We start from the raw sequence: 7994 nt of genomic DNA, 5'->3' as shown, positions 1-7994 counted from the left end.
GTGCGGATGGTGTCCTGAGGGATGGTTCTCCATTCTCTGTCAACCATTTGCCACAGTTGGTCGTCCGTACGAGGCTGGGGCAGAGTTTGCAAACGGCGTCCAATGAGATCCCACACGTGTTCGATTGGTGAGAGATCCGGAGAGTACGCTGGCCACGGAAGCATCTGTACACCTCGTAGAGCCTGTTGGGAGATGCGAGCAGTGTGTGGGCGGGCATTATCCTGCTGAAACAGATCATTGGGCAGCCCCTGAAGGTACGGGAGTGCCACCGGCCGCAGCACATGCTGCACGTAGCGGTGGGCATTTAACGTGCCTTGAATACGCACTAGAGGTGACGTGGAATCATACGCAATAGCGCCCCAAACCATGATGCCGCGTTGTCTAGCGGTAGGGCGCTCCACAGTTACTGCCGGATTTGACCTTTCTCCACGCCGACGCCACACTCGTCTGCGGTGACTATCACTGACAGAACAGAAGCGTGACTCATCGGAGAACACGACGTTCCGCCATTCCCTCATCCAAGTCGCTCTAGCCCGGCACCATGCCAGGCGTGCACGTCTATGCTGTGGAGTCAATGGTAGTCTTCTGAGCGGACGCCGGGAGCGCAGGCCTCCTTCAACCAATCGACGGGAAATTGTTCTGGTCGATATTGGAACAGCCAGGGTGTCTTGCACATGCTGAAGAATGGCGGTTGACGTGGCGTGCGGGGCTGCCACCGCTTGGCGGCGGATGCGCCGATCCTCGCATGCTGGCGTCACTCGGGCTGCGCCTGGACCCCTCGCACGTGCCACATGTCCCTGCGCCAACCATCTTCGCCACAGGCGCTGCACCGTGGACACATCCCTATGGGTATCGGCTGCGATTTGACGAAGCGACCAACCTGCACTTCTCAGCCCGATCACCATACCCCTCGTAAAGTCGTCTGTCTGCTGGAAATGCCTCCGTTGACGGCGGCCTGGCATTCTTAGCTATACACGTGTCCTGTGGCACACGACAACACGTTCTACAATGACTGTCGGCTGAGAAATCACGGTACGAAGTGGGCCATTCGCCAACGCCGTGTCCCATTTATCGTTCGCTACGTGCGCAGCACAGCGGCGCATTTCACATCATGAGCATACCTCAGTGACGTCAGTCTACCCTGCAATTGGCATAAAGTTCTGACCACTCCTTCTTGGTGTTGCATTTGCTCTGTCAGTTAGTGTATATTTTTAGGGGCTTACCACACTCAACTCGCCTATGAACAATTGTGAAGCAGAATAATGCCGAATACTATGCCGCTACTATATGGCTTCTGTAGCAAAATGTCATGTTCTTACAAACTTAAACAAAAGAAACTGGGCGACGATAAAAGTAGCAGCTGTTCAAGCAACCCTGTTGACACAAAAGTACACAAATACAAACACACTCTAACAGATTAATGTGTCAATTCTTATGCCTCAGTCGACGGTATGTGGCTGTATGTTTTAACCATTACGTGCAGACTACAACTGGTGACTGTGGCTTGTCGTCAGCCGGCGTGCACAACCCTGAGTCAAACACGTACCAGGTGTCCACAATTAAACTGAGAGCGTTCAGCACAGCACAGCACAAGCTGTAATGATCGTAGGAGTCTGAAATTTCTTACATATCGTAACTGAAATGAAATGTCATATGGCTTTTAGTGCCGGGAGTGTCCGAGGACAAGTTCGGCTCGCCAGGTGCAGGTCTTTTGATTTGACTCCCGTAGACGACCTGCGCGTCATGATGAGGATGAAATGATGATGAAGACGACACACACACCCAGCCCCCGAGCCAGCGAAATTAACTAATGATGGTTAAAATTCCCAGCCCTGCCGGGAATCGAACCCAGGACCCCTGTGAGCAAAGGCCAGCACGCTAACCATTTAGCCATGGAGCCGGACATATCCTAACTAATCACTGCGCTCACGAATTATGCCACAAAAAATTAGTTGTAAGTCTTGTCACCAGGTGAAAATATGGTTCTGCAAGCAGTCAAAAAGTGCAGTTTTCCGTACCTCTGACGTCAAAGTTTTCTTCCGGTGGAATTGTGTCGTATACATTTCTTGGTTGTTGCAGAAACAACCATTGCATTCAGCTTACGTGACAATTTTGTGTGCTTTTACAAGCTCCATCATTCTTGGTCCGTTTTCCTTTGAGGAGGTGACCCCCCGTGAGCCTGTTAGGTGTACAGTGACATCTACACATTATAGGCAACATGTGGCTGCAGCTTTGCAAGAACGCAACTGCGACAACAGCATTATTTTCACGCAATTATCCTCAGTTTCTGCTGGGGGAAGGAGTATTCCATACACACCGGGTGTGCACAATTAAATTGACGGTGTCTTCAGCGCGGCAAAGCACAGGTTGTAATGATCGTACGAGTCTGCAATTTCTTAGATATCCTAACTAATCACTGCTCTCACGAATTATGCCACAAAAATATTACTTCTAATTCTAGCCACCAGGCGAAAATATGGCGCTCTATCGACTGCACCATCTCTAGGCATATTCCAGATGCGGGGCCTTCAATAACCCCTGACCTGAATCCATGCGCCTTCTGGTTGTGGGGTTATTTGAAGGATCGTGTCTGTCAGGGACATATCCAGTCTCTGCCCAATCTAAAGCAGAGCTGGGGGCGAAGTGAGCAATACCGATGATTAATCCGTTTGTAACGATAGAGTGCACCACCGATTCCCTCCGCTCACAACTGCAAGTACTCGCGGAGGACCAGAGCACTGTGTAGCGCACGACACACATTTAAGCGTAATATACCTGTATTTTAATCTATGGTCGTCAAATTTGGGTCGACATTCCCCCACTTGTTGTGTTTTGTAGATAATGTAAGGTAAGAGCCTCCGTGGCTCAGGCGGCAGCGCGCCGGCCTCTAACCGCTGGGTTCCGTGGTTAAAATCCCGGTCACTCCATGTGAGATTTCTAAGGCGAATGCCAGGACAGTTCGTAGCATAGGCCACGGCCGGCTACCCCCTCACCTTCTCCGCACATCTCCTTCACCGTAACAAATCTCCCGGCCTGAGAGACGGCGTCACCGTCTAAGAGGCCCGCCTCCCCCTTCAGGGGAGGAATGAGAAAGTTTAGTAGTAGTAGTAGTACGTGAGATTTGTGCTGGACAAAGCGGAGGCGGGACTGGTTTTCTGAGGGTACTCCGGTTTTCCCTGTCATGTTTCATTCCAGCAACACTCTCCAGTAGCATTTCATTTCACATGCCATTCATTAATCATTTTCGCCAGAGGAGTGCGACAGGCTTCGGCAGCCGGCACATTTCCTATCCTTGCCGCTAGATGGGGGCTTCATTCATTCCATTGAATGGAAAGGTAAAATGCCTTGTCATACCAATGACGTGTTTAAGGTGCCGCTACAGTACATTCACTCAGTATGATGAGGTCATAACAACTGCTCCGCTGCGTCCACACCACTAAGGCTTTGATTTCACCCGATATACTGCGGGCAACTGTCGATCATGCCTTGTTACGGACGCAGCATGCACCTGAGTTGGGAGGCCATATCGGACAGTGTTTGTAAATATAAATTCTAACAAACTTGACAAAATAACCGTTATCATATCTTTGATATTTCTTGCCATTTTTCTGCTAGCCTACCACTGCTTACAACGCCATATTTTAGCCTGGTGGCGAGAATTGGAACTAATAATTTTTTGTGGTATAATACGCGAGCGCATTGCTTATTTAACATATCTAGGATATTTCAGACTCTTACGAGCATTACAGCCCGTGCTGCACCGCGCTGAACTCCGTCATTTTAATTGTGGACGCCCGGAACTCGGCTGTGAATAGACTATTTGCAGGGAAGTTTAGCGTGATTGGTACAAGAGCCTTACACAAGATTCAAAGCCGGTACATGAGATATCGATGTCAAGCTCCCGTGAGCATAAGCTGAGCGGAAGTAAGCAAATAAACACTCTCTGCAGGCTGGTTTATTACTGAGCGAGGGTTGCAAATCGATCTATCGATATATGGGGCACGCTTGGCTGGCTGCATATGTGGGGGGCGCGCGGAAAATGTTAACAAGCTGATGTTCGACTGTGTTTTATGTTTACTGCCTCAGACGTACTGATCGTGTAAAACTAACCTCTGATTCACTTCTCTTGCATTAACATGCCACACTGGAAGAAATCAACTTTTAGATTCGCGTGATAGCCAATTGTAACTGAAATAAATTCCTCGATACTGACATCCATTTTATCGTAACAGAAATAATTAGGCCCAGTTCCTTCAAGGAATGTTAAGTGTTAACGCTGCTGTTAAGGAGATTTAACACATAGGCCAGGTTTCTTAAACTCCGTGTTAAATTTTATTTAACAAATGTTAACTAACAATTATTATTAATTTAACACTTCGGTTAAAAGTATCCTGTTTCAAGGGCATATTTCCAACATGTCCGCCTTCGTGGTGCAGCGGTTACCGTGATTAGCTGCCACCCCCTAAGGCCCGGGTTCGATTCCCGTCTCTGCCACGAAATTTGAAAAGTGGTACGAGGGCTGGAACGGGATCCACTCAGCCTCGGGAGGTCAACTGAGTAGAGGTGGGTTTGATTCTCACCTCAGCACCCTCAAAGTGGTTTCCCACTTCTCCTCCAGGCAAATGCCGGGATGGTACCTAACATAAGGCCACGGCCACTTCCTTCCTTCCTTCTTCCTTGATATCCCTTCCAATATTCTCATCCCCCCACAAGGCTCCTGTTCAGCATAGCATGTGAGGCCGCCTGGGCGAGGTTCTGGTCCTCTTTCCTTGTTGTATCACCAGACCCAATGTCTCACGCTCCAGGACACTGCTCTTGAGGCGGTAGAGGTGGGATCCCTCGCTGAGTCCGAGGTGAAAACCAGCCCTGGAGTGTGAACAGATTAAGAAAGAAAGAAAGAAAGAAACGTACGAGATGAAAATGGTCCAAGCAAGTAAAGAAAGGCCTCACTGAATCAGGGTCACCAACTCTGCAGGATAGCAATGCCATGTAATTTGTCTTCGGAGAGAATTCTACGGTGCTATTTTAGCTTCTAAGTCTGCATAATTCCACTTTCCTGAAATGTATTATAAAGACTACTTCACGCCTTGGAACGTCTACACACTTGAATCATCCTTAAACCGTCTTTGAACTTCGCGACCTGACCGAGTTGACACATACGAATCTGTATTCCACGCCTTCTCTCCATGTTTGTCAAGCTGAGTGGCTCAGGCGGTAGAGGCGCTGTCCTTCTGACCCCAACTTCCCAGGTTCGATCCTAGCTCAGTCCGGTGGTATTTTAAGGTGTTCAAATACGTCAGCCTCGTGTCGGTAGATTTACTGGCACGTGAAAGAACTCCTGCGAGACTAAATTCCTGCAGTTCGGCGTCTTCCGAAATCGTAAAAGTAGTTAGTGGGAAGTAAAGCCAAATAATATTGTGATTATCTCTCGACTAACCACTTAGTCGAGCAGCTCGTCTCCTTACTTCCAAGTCTTCCCAGCCCAAAGTTTGCAACATTTTCGTAACACTTCTCCTTTGTCAGAAATGAACTGGCGTATGGCTTTTAGTGCCGGAAGTGTCCGAGGATGCGTTCGGTTCATCAGATGCATGTCTTTTGATTTGATGGCCGCAGGGTGACCTGCGCGTCATAATGAGGATGAAATGATGATGAAGACAACACATACACCCAGCCCCTGTGCCAGCGAAATAAACGAATGATGGTTAAAATTCCTGACCGTGCCGAGAATCGAGCCAGGGACCTCTGTGAGCAAAGGCCAGCGTGCAAACCATTTAGCCATGGAGCCAGACCCTTTGTCAGAAATCAGCCAGAACAAATCTCACTGTTTTCTTTGGGTCCTTTCCATTTGTCGCATCAAGAAGTCGTGGTATGGGAATTGCCTCTACTTTGTCTTGCACTGGCGGTAATACAAGGTTTTCCCTCCAAAAATCAGCGTCTGTGAATTCCTAGCATTTACTTTTGTTTACTTTTGTATTTTCACGCCTTTGTTTCTTTCTTTTTTCTTTCTTGTTTTCTTTCTTTCTTTCTTTCTTTCTTTCTTAATCTGTTTACCCTCCAGGGTTGGTTTATCCCTCGGACTCAGCGGGGTATTCCACCTCTACAACCTCAAGGGCAGTGTCCTGGAGCGTGAGACTTAGGGTCTGAGGATACAACTGGGGAGGATGACCAGTACCTCTCCCAGGCGGACCCACCTTCTATGCTGAACAGCCCTTGTTTGGGGAAGGGAAGATTGGAAGATATAGACAAGGAAGAGGGAAGGAACCGGCCGTGTCCTTAAGTTAGGTACCATCCCGGCGGTTGCCTGGAGGAAAAGTGGGAAACCACGGAAAACCACTTCAAGGATGGCTGAGGTGAGAATCGAACCCACCTCTACTCAGTTGATCTGCCGAGGCTGAGTTGACCCCGTCCCAGCCCTCGTACCACTAATCACAACACCACAGAGGTAGACTCGGTGTAATCTGTGAAACCTATTCTGTTCTGCACTCTTCTTACTAACGGGACCTGGCATATGGGTCTGCTAGGTGCCGGTGTAGCTGAACGCTGAGCGAGGTTATGGCCGCACTCCATTGGTCGTGACAGGGCTGGAGAAGACCACAGAGTGGTTCGTGGTCATCACATCAGGTTCAATGGATCGGATGTAATGACACACAGCCGTGTTATTTCCGTGTGGTCAAAAGTGAAGTGCTAGAAATATAGTGGCCAGCCATAAATATCAAACCTCAAACAGTCAGTGTCAGTTGTGTGATAGCAAACAAGTGCACGGAATATATTCAGTGTCACAAGAAGATTATGATACATGCATCTTCAGTATACAGAGTGGGCGATAAGTACCCTGTAAATGTTTAGTATCGAATATTATTTTGGTTATGTTACTTTCGTATTAAGTGTCCAATATATCTGAAAGTTCCCTCATGCTGTAATCACAGTTCTATACGCCTCCGTGTTCTTCTTGACATATATCTGAGCATGTCCGGTGTTGTATCCTCAACAGCATTGCGCAGTTCTTGGTTTATAGCATAACGACATGCGCCTTAATGATTCCCGATAACACTTGTCTGGTGTGGTGAGGTCAGGACTGCTTGGTGGCCATTTCAAGGGAGCTGGTGTTGCTAGTGAACCAAAACCTATCCACCATCCTGGGAAATGTTCGTTTAGAAACTCGCACACGGTAGTGAGCAGGCGCTCCGTCTTGCTGTAAACATATGCGTTCTGTGAGGTATTAACCATGTTTCTAACATGTGTAAATAATTTGCGCGATTCACAGTCCTTTCAACAAGTACAGTCCAAGCAGATGTTGTGATTTCATCGCTGCCCATATCATTACGTGAGGCGGATTCCATTCCAACTCAACTCTGTAACGAGGATTCTCTTCGGCCCACACGACAACATTTTTAACACGTGAGCTGCCATAAATAGCAAATTCATGTGAAAACATAACCTTGGCTAGGCTAACTTTATTTGGGAATTTAGTTAACAAAGCACGGCATGCTAAAACGAACTCATTCCGGTCTCTGTCCGATAACTCGTTTAGGAACGTCGGTCGAGAAGTTCTGAACTTCTGGTCTTTGTTAGTGTAATCTCGCATTGTTGTCCTCGGTGTACCGAGTTCCGAAGCATGTTTACGCGCCGGCTTCATAGGTGATTGTTCAATCGAAGCACAGACTCCAGAACATGTTTCTTCTCGTATCTCCTTCCTTCCACTCTCCGGTCTGTCTTTAACACTGCCCGAGCCAAAAGCACGTCTGTCCCAGTCGATAAGTGTTGCATTCCGCGGTGAAACTTATTAAATCTTTCCTGGAGTGCTCCCATAATCTATCTCATTGTCTGCCCTGTGTGTTGTAGTTTGTGCATCCGCACACTTGCCACTAACCCCTCCTCAGTACTGTAACTCCTACCGCTCATATCTGCCATAGCTTCAAACTAACACTCGGCTGCAACATAGCTATTAACCTGCATAAATGACACACGTAATATAGCTACCAAACTGCATAAAT

The sequence above is a fragment of the Anabrus simplex genome, chromosome 1 (assembly GCF_040414725.1).
Source record: "Anabrus simplex isolate iqAnaSimp1 chromosome 1, ASM4041472v1, whole genome shotgun sequence".
NCBI classification, from domain to species: Eukaryota; Metazoa; Arthropoda; class Insecta; order Orthoptera; family Tettigoniidae; genus Anabrus; species Anabrus simplex.
Note: the sequence above shows the minus strand (reverse complement) of the source record.